Below are 9,123 nucleotides of genomic sequence, written 5' to 3' on the forward strand. Positions count from 1 at the left end.
ATTTTTTAAAAGAATTATTTCATTCAACTTTATTTATTGATTGATTTCAATTTGCCTGGAGAGAGACAGAGTAAGACAGAGAGATAAAGAGGGAAAGTAAGAAAGCAAACCTCAAGGTCCGGGACTCAAGCTATTGTCAGCCAGTGCCCTTAACCACCATGCCACCTGCCGGCCCCTCCTTGTTTTTTCTATATCTTGTGTCTGTATATTGATTTTTAGGTCTCTGGTGATGTGGTCACTACATCCTAATTTTTGGAGTGTGTTCTGTAATATCAGTGGTGGGGGAGGGGGACAACAGCTCTAGAATACATGTGCGCCCCTGACAAAACGGTTCAGATGCGGCTGGAAGTCAGTTACTTCTTCCATATCAGACAGAATTTTGCAGCCTGTACATGAGGCAGTTCAGGGGTTCCAGAAGAGCTCACTGAATCAGTTGGAGTGGGAAACCATTCTTCTGGACTTGGAGGTAGAATGCAGGCCTATTCTGCCTGCAAGACATGAAGTAGAGGCCTAATTCTTCTCTTTGGTTTGGGTGTGCTCTCTTTTGCATCCTTTGGTTCCTGCAATCTGTAGAGACTTAATTACAAATGAAATTACTATGCTAGTTGCTTGCAGGATGTGTAACTCTCTTGCCAGCATTGGGGGAAGTGAGGTGGGAGGTCCAATGTTTTTCTTTTGTTTGTTTTTCAAAATGTTTTTCTGAAACTTCATGTTCCTGTGATTCCCTATGATGTGTGTTAGGTTGGTGCCAGTTTTCTTGTTCCTCTGTGGCTGGTAGTGCTGGACTTTATGGTGGGAGTCTGGGGTTTGGAGTTTCAAAGGAGGATGTCTTTCATTTTTCTCCTTCAGAGGGGAAGTCATAATGGAGAGGAGGAGCAGTCCTCCAGAGACTCACTGGGTTCATGTGACTGGCTTCTAAGTTAGCAGTAAGAAACGATGTGGTCTGGGAGTTCTGGCCAGCTTCCTCCTGCCCCCATCAGTCCTGCTTTGTTCCTCTCTCTGTGGGGGCTACTATCAGGCAGTGGCTGTGGCCCAGGGACCTGCAGGCTGCAGAGGTATTGGCAGTCAGCCCTCGCGTTTGGCAGTGGCCATGTTTCCCTATCATATTTTGTAACCAAAGGGAAACATTTTCAATAGCCTACCATTAAGTAAAATGCTAACTGTAGAATTTTTGTGGTGAAATTTTATCAGATATGCTATTACTGATATGTAATTTCTATTACTAGTATCCTTAGAACTTTTATATTCATAATTAAAATATTTTCTTTAATTTTTTTTTTAAAGAGATATTTTTTGCTAGAGGATGTGTGTGCTTGCCGGAGAGACAGAGAGAGACAGAGTAACAGAAAGTGAGAACTCACTCCCTAGGGGAGATGGCCACACTGCAATACCTTTTCCTTCATTCTCCTCTCGTGATTTTGGGCATGCACACACACACACACACACATCCGGTGTGAGTTTTAAGCTGCTGGGTCTGAGACTCGAACTGCGATTGACTACATGGGAGTCCAGTGACATAGCCATTATGCCATCTGCTGGCCCCTGTAATTGTTGTTACAGGGCCTGTGTGGGCTTGCTGGAAACAGACAGTGACAGAAAGAGAGAGAAAGTGAGAAAACATCCCCCAGAGAGTATCACCATGTTGCAATCTCTTCTCTTACATTCTCTCAGGATTTTGGGCACATACATAAATGTGCCTGGTATGTTTTTCCACCTGCTAGATCCAGGACTCAAAGCATGCAGTCAACCATGTAGGATCCAGCTGCCTTAACTTCTACACCATCTGCTGGTCCTCAAAGCTTTTATTATGAACAAATTTTAGATTTTTATCCAATTATTTTTATGCATATATTGAGATGATAATTTAAAAAATTCTGTTAAAATTTAATGATAAAATGATACATTACACTGCTGAATTTTCATATTTAACCCAACCTTGTACTCTTTCTTGGCAATTTTATATACTGATAAATATAATGATAATTATACATATTAATACATATATTTATTTATCAATATCTTATTTAGGGTTTTTGCATCAATGTTTGTAAGACTTATTTACTGATATTTTTCTTATAAGACTTATTTACTGATTTGTCATTTTTCATAATATAATGTTCTTGTTAGATTTTAGTGTCTGGGCATATTGGTATCAGGGACAGTAGGAAGTGTTTTTTTCTTTCTGTATTATTTGGAAGTGTGCATGTGAAATTTATATTACATTTCCTTAAATGTTTTGTAGAATTCACTGTTGAAACCATCTGGGCCTAGAGTATTTTTTCTGCAAAAATTGTTTTTAAAGCTCCATTGAGGTATAATTGACATGTAATACATTACAGAAATTGCAAAACAACTTGATAAATTTTGATGTATGTATATATCCATGAAACTGTCACTACAATCCAGATAATGAACACATCCATCACCTTTGAAATCCTTTCCTCTCACCCTTCTCCTCTTCTCTGATGCCAGGCAACCATTGATATGCATTCTGTCATTGTGTATTAATTTGCATTTTCTAGAATTTTATGTAAACAAAATTATACAGTATATATTATTTTTGCTACTTTCAGTCAACATAGTCATTTAGATGTACATTCAAGTTGTGGTTGTATCAGTAGTAATCATCTGTGAGAAAGGTTTAATTATAAATGTCTTTTTTTGCCTTAATTTTTTAAATACATTTTTAGTTTTAAAAGATTTTAATTTTTCATATTTTAATTGACATAAATATTGTATATATTACCATGCACAAAATGATGTTTAGGGGCTGGTTCAGTGGTGCAGTGGTAATACACTGCTCAAACAGAAATAGACCATATGGGAGATCGATCACGGTTCCAGCCCCCAGTCTACCTCTACCTGCCAGGTGCATGGGACCATGATCCTGGAAGACTGGGAAGGCTGTGGGGGGAAGGATGGCAACATGAGAGCCTGCTGAGGGTGCTTGTCTTTCTCTTTCTCTCACATAAAAAAAAAATAAGGAGGAAAAAAAATGATGTTTTGAAATATGTATGCACTTTAGAATAGCTAACATATTTTCTGTGGTGAGAATCCTTAAATCCAATCTCAGTGATTTTTATGAATGTAATAAAATGTTTATTTTCACTATGTGGTATAATGGAGCTATCAAACTTATTCCATCTATCTAACTGAAATTTTGTGTCTTTTGACGACATTTCCTAATCCCCTCCTTTGTCTTCTGTGGCCCCATTCCAGTAGCCACCATTTTTCGCTCTCCTTTTGAAAGTTTAACTTTGTTAGATTTCCTATGTAAGTGACATTATATGGTATTTGTCTATCTGTGCTTGGTTTATTTCACTTAACCTAATACATTTCAGTTTTATGCATGCTGTCACAAATGACAGGATTTCCTTCTTTTTAATGGCTGAATTGTATTCCATATTTTATATATATATGTATATATATATATATATATATATATATATATATATATACATCTCACATTTTCTTTATTTACGTGTTGATGGGCACTTAGGATGATTCCATATCTTGTCTTTTGTGAATAGTGCGGTGGTGAAATGGAGTCCAGGTATCTCTTTGACATACTTATTTCATTTCTTATAATGAAAATGGAGTGCAGATAAGATCTCTCTTTGACATATTTCATTTCCTTTGTATATAAACCAAGAAGTGGGATTGCTGGATCATGTTACATTTTCTTTTTCTTTTTCTTTCTTTCTTCTTCTTCTTTTTTTTCTTTTGTAAGACAGATTTTTGCTGTGGGGTGTATGCACCCACTAGAGAGACAGAGAGAGATAAAGAGAAATCACTCCCCCAGGGGGAGGATGACCATGCTAGAATCTCTTCTCCTTCATTCTTCTCCTGAGTTTTTGGGCAAACACACACATGTGCCCAGAGTGAGTTTTAAGCCACTGGGTCCAGGACTCAAAACATGGTCAGCGATGTGAGAGTCCAGTACTTTAAACACTATGCCACCTGCTGGCTCCTCTTTTATTTTTTCTATCTATCTATCTATCTATCTATCTATCTATCTATCTATTTTTAATAAGAGAGAGGAAAAGAGAGAGAAGAGAAAGAGTAAGCAAGAGGTTGAGTGCTTTATCTCCCCCAGGACACCAACTGGGGACCCTTTGGTGCTTTGTGCCTTCAGGACAGCAACTAGGGAATTTTGGATGCTTTATCCCACTGTTATGCCATCATTTGGCTCCTTTTATTAATGTTTCATACTTTTCATTACACAGACTTTAATATCCTTGGTTTAACTTGGTTAAATTTATTCCTAAGGTTTTTATTTTATCTTCTTTAGCCATTGTTAAGGAAGGTAATTTTCTTCATTCGTCTTTGGTTAGATTCTTGTAGTGCATTGAAATGCCACTGAAGTTTTTTGCATATTAATTTTTTAAAGAAGATTTTGTTTTATTTTTATCTATCATGAGAGCTAGATAGATAGATAGAAGACAGGGCCTTGACATGCCATAATCCTCCCACCAGACTCCCAGATGGCCAGGATCACAGGTGTGGTGAGTACACCTGACATGTTCAGGTCAACCCAGGATCCCAACCTGAGTCTCCCATGAGGCTCCCTAATTGCATAGCAGTGCCTATTGCCTGTGCAACCATGGCTGGTGGATGTGCATTTATTTTGTACCCTGCAACTTTACTGAATTATTTTTCACATTTTTTGGGGAATCTTAATAATTTTTTTCTCTTTAAGATCATGTTGTCTGCAAATAGGGACGATTATACTTCTTCCTCTCTAATCTCGATGCCTTTTATTTCTTTTTCTTGCTGAATTTTTCTTGGTAGGACTTCCATTACTGTTGAATAGAAGTGTTGTGAGTGGTCAGCCTTGTCTTTTTCCTTATCTAAAAGAAAATGACAGAACTTTGACTACTGAGTAAGATCTTGCCTTTTTTGGGCTGAGGTATATTTCTTCTCTACCTAATTTGTTGGGAGGTTTTTTTTTTTTTTCTTTTTTTGGAGAGGTTTTTGCTACAGGGCATGTGCATTCGCCAGACAGACAGAGAGAGACAGAGAGACAGAAAGCGAGAAGTCACCCCCAGGGGGGATGGCCACACTGCAATCCCTTCTCCTCCATTCTCCTCTTGGGATCTTGGGCACGCACGCACACACACCCAGCGTGAGTTTAAGCCACCAGTTCCAAGACTCGAACCACGGTCAACTTCGTGGAAGTCCAGCGACATAGCCATTATGCTAACTGCTGGTCCCTTTTTTCTTTTTGAATGAAAGGATATAGAATTTTAAAAAATATTTTTCTTTATCTATTAAGATAATCATATGGATTTTGTCCTTTATTTTATTAATCTGATATTTCACATTTCTAGATTTGGGTATATTGAACCATATTTTATACTACAGATAAATTCCCCCCCTCCTCTTTTTCTTTTTTTTTTTTTTTGCTATAGAGCATGTGTGTACTTGCGAGAGAGGGAGAGGGAGAGAGAGACAGAGAGAGAGATATGGAGAGAGAGAGGGAGAGAGAGGGAGAGAGAGAGACAGAGAGAGAGAGATATCACTCCCCAGGGGGTGACTATGCCACAATCTCTTCTCCATTCTCTTACATGCACCCAGTGTGTTTTTCTAGTCACTGGTCTGGGACTTGAACCACAAAGTCAGACATGTGGGATCCAGTTGCCTTAATGACCACACTACTGGCTGACCCCTGGATAAATCCCATTTGATCATGGTGAATGATGCTTTTAGTCTGCTGTTGAATTCTGTTTGCCTATTTACTGATTTTTTTTGAAGGATTTTTGCATCTATGTTCAACAAAAATATTGGCTTATATAATTTTATTTTCTTGTAATTTTCTTGCCTAGATTTGGTTTCAGGGTAATCCTGGCTTCATAAAATGAATTTGGAAGGTTTTTTTTTTTTTAATAATTTGTGCAGGATTGATGTTAGTTCTTTAAATGTTTGGTAGAATTCAACAGTAAAACCATCAGATTTGGTGCTTTTCTTTGATAGGAGGTTGATTTTTCACTGATGCAATCTCCTTACTCATTATTTGTGTGTTGAAATTTTCTGTTTCTTCTTGATTCAGTCTTGGTAGCTTGTATTTGTCTGGGCATTTTTCTGTTTCTTCTAGGTTATCCAATTTGCTGGTTTTTATTTGTTCATGGTAGTCTCTTATCCTTTGTATGTCTGTGGTATCAGTTGCAATATTTCCTCTTTTATTTCTAATTATGTTTGGTCTTCTTAATATTTCTTAGTCTAGGTACAGGTTTGTTAATTTTTTTTTTATCTTTTCAAAAAAAAAACCTCTCAGTTCTTTGTTCTTTTCAGCGTTTTTTCTAGGCTTTATTTTATTTATTTTGGTTCTGATCTTTATTATTTTCTTTCCCCTATTAACTTCGAGCTTCTGCTCCTCTTTTTCTAGGTGCTTGATGTATGGTGTTAAGTTCTTTATTCCCCCCCTTTAAACGTTTAACTTGTTTTTATTCATGATAGAGAGTTTTTGCATGTGAGAAGGATATGCGTGAGAGAGAGGAAGAGAGAAGACACCCTACAGTGAGGCCTGATTATGCCACAATCTTTTTTTCCTTCAATTCTTCATCCTGTCAAGAACCTGGGCACACATGTATGAGTTTAGCATGAAGTAAACAGGGCTGGGATTTGAACTCTGGCCAGCTAAATGGGATCTGGCTTCCTCTGTATAACAGTTACTTGTAATGGCAGAGGGCTAGTTCAGGTTGTTTATTTGAAGTCTTAGTTTTGATACAGGTGTTTATTGCTATAGATTTCCCTTTTAGAATGCCTTTTGCTGTATCCTAAAATTTTGGTATACTGTGTGTCCATGTCCATTTGTCTTAAGATACTTATCGGGACCAGCAGTTAGTGTAATGGCTATGTCGCTGAACTCCCATGTAGTCGACCGCAATTCGAGTCCTGGACATGGTGGTTTAAACTCAGGCTGGGCGCGTGTGCGTGTGTGCCCAAGATCCCGAGAGGAGAATGGAGGAGAAGGGATTGTGGCGTGACCATCCCCCCTGGGGGGTGATTTCTCGCTTTCTCTCTGTCTCTCTCTGTCTTTCTGGTGAGTACACGTGCCATAGCAAAAAGAAAAAAAAAAAATCTCTCAAAAAAAAGATACTTGTCAATTTTCCTTCTAATTTTTTCTTTGATCCATTATGTATTCAGGAGTTTACTTAATTTCTATGTGACAAATTCAATTTCTTAATTAATAAATTACTATTCAGATTTTTTTGTGTCAATTTTGCTGGTTTATGGTTTTCAATTTCTTGAGTTCCATTTTATCTAAATTTCAAATTTATTGGCATAAAGTTATTATATCCCTTTGTTTTGTTGTATTAAAAATTTTTAGTAATGTTGCCTTTTTCTCTTTTATTTTTTTTTATTTTTTACATTTAATTATTGTATATCTTTACAACATACAGAATGATTTTTCTATCATAAATACAGTATATGTTGCATATTAGTCTAAAGACATTATCATGCATCTTATCCTCATAAAATAATTTTCCATTTTTATGTCTCTTAAATGTTTTGCTTTTTTTCCCCTTGATTCCCTCCCTTTCCCACCCCAGTAATGTTGCCTTTTAATCCTAATTTTGATAATATTAGATATAGTTGCTAATTATTTCTTTAACCAGGCAATTTACGCAATCGCTACTGAATTATCTGAGTTTGCCTAGATGCAGTTACTGCCATTCATATGTAGAAGAAAGAAAACTGGGCTGGTATTTGAAACCATGGGATGAAGTCAGACTTTGAAACTTATTAGGTATATGATTTTAAGCTTATTTTATAAACTTGTAGGGGTCCATTTTCTTATCCAAATTAATAGTAATTATTGCAGTTTAGTGGACTGTCTTAGTCTGTTTAGGCCTCTATACCAAATTCCTTAGACCGTGTAGTTTATAAACAATAGAAATTTATTTCTCACGTTTCAGGAAGCTAGCAAAACCAAGATCATGGTGGCATCAAATTTGATGTCTAATAAAGACTCACTGCTTCGTAGATGGTGCCTCTTACTGTCTTTACATGGCAAAAGCTCCCTCAAGCCTCCTTCAAGCCTCCTTTACAAGAGCGCTAATCCCATTCATGAGGTCTCTGCCCTTGTATCCTAATCACTTCTGAAGGCCTCACCTCTTAATGTTGTTACATTGGAAATTGGGTTTCAGCACATGAATTTTGGAGGAGACAGAAATTTCAGGTTATAGCAAGGACCAAATAAGGGTAGAGTTCTTCATAATGGATAATGAAAAGAGCTTAGGAATAAAGGGTTCTTGAATGTGACCTTTACAAACTAGATAAACTTGGACAAGTTGGTAAACCTCATGAAGTTAGCATCTGTGAATAGTTTGTTTCCTCCCGATTTGCAGCACAGCATTTACATAGGTAGATGCAAATAGTATTCATTGAATAAAATGCTTTGTCAAACTATAGGATTTTAGAAGATTCTTCCTAAGGACCCTTTTTGTTCACATATCCTATAATTCTAGGGAATGTATGTGAAAGTGTTTTCAAGATTATATAAATTTAGGGACCAGCAATTAGCGTAATGGCTGTCACTGGACTCCCACGTAGTCGACAGCAGGTTGAGTCCCGGGCCCAGTGGCTTAAATTCATGCTGGGCACGTGCGTGGGCGTGCCCAAGATCCCAAGAGGAAAATGGAGGAGAAGGGATTGCAGTGTGGCCATCCCCCCTGGGGGGGTGATTTCTCGCTTTCTGTCTCTCTTTCTCTCTCTGTCTTTCTGGCCAGCACAAGTGCCCTATAGCAAAAAACAAACAACAAACAAAAAAACCCCCCAAAAAACACAAAAAAACAAACAACAACAGCAACAACAAAACCTCTCCAAAATAAAAAAGAATATAAATTTAAGAGACTATTTTTAAATTCTCGTCACATAACTATGAAGATGCTAAAGCAGACATAGGAGACTTATTTTCCCTTTATGACATATGTGTAAAACCACTCTCAGGGGCACGGATTGAGGTAGGCATGATGGGACACAAACCTGAGCCTTCCATATGGCTTCCAGCATCACACAGCAACACCCCCTACTCCCTGTGACATAGTGGCTGGGACTTCTCTTTAAAGATATGGTTTCACCAAGTGACAGGCCTCCTGCCTCAGCCTCCCAGCTGGGACT

Source organism: Tupaia chinensis, unplaced genomic scaffold (genome assembly GCF_000334495.1).
Source record: "Tupaia chinensis unplaced genomic scaffold, TupChi_1.0 Scaffold000093_1, whole genome shotgun sequence".
Lineage (NCBI taxonomy): Eukaryota > Metazoa > Chordata > Mammalia > Scandentia > Tupaiidae > Tupaia > Tupaia belangeri.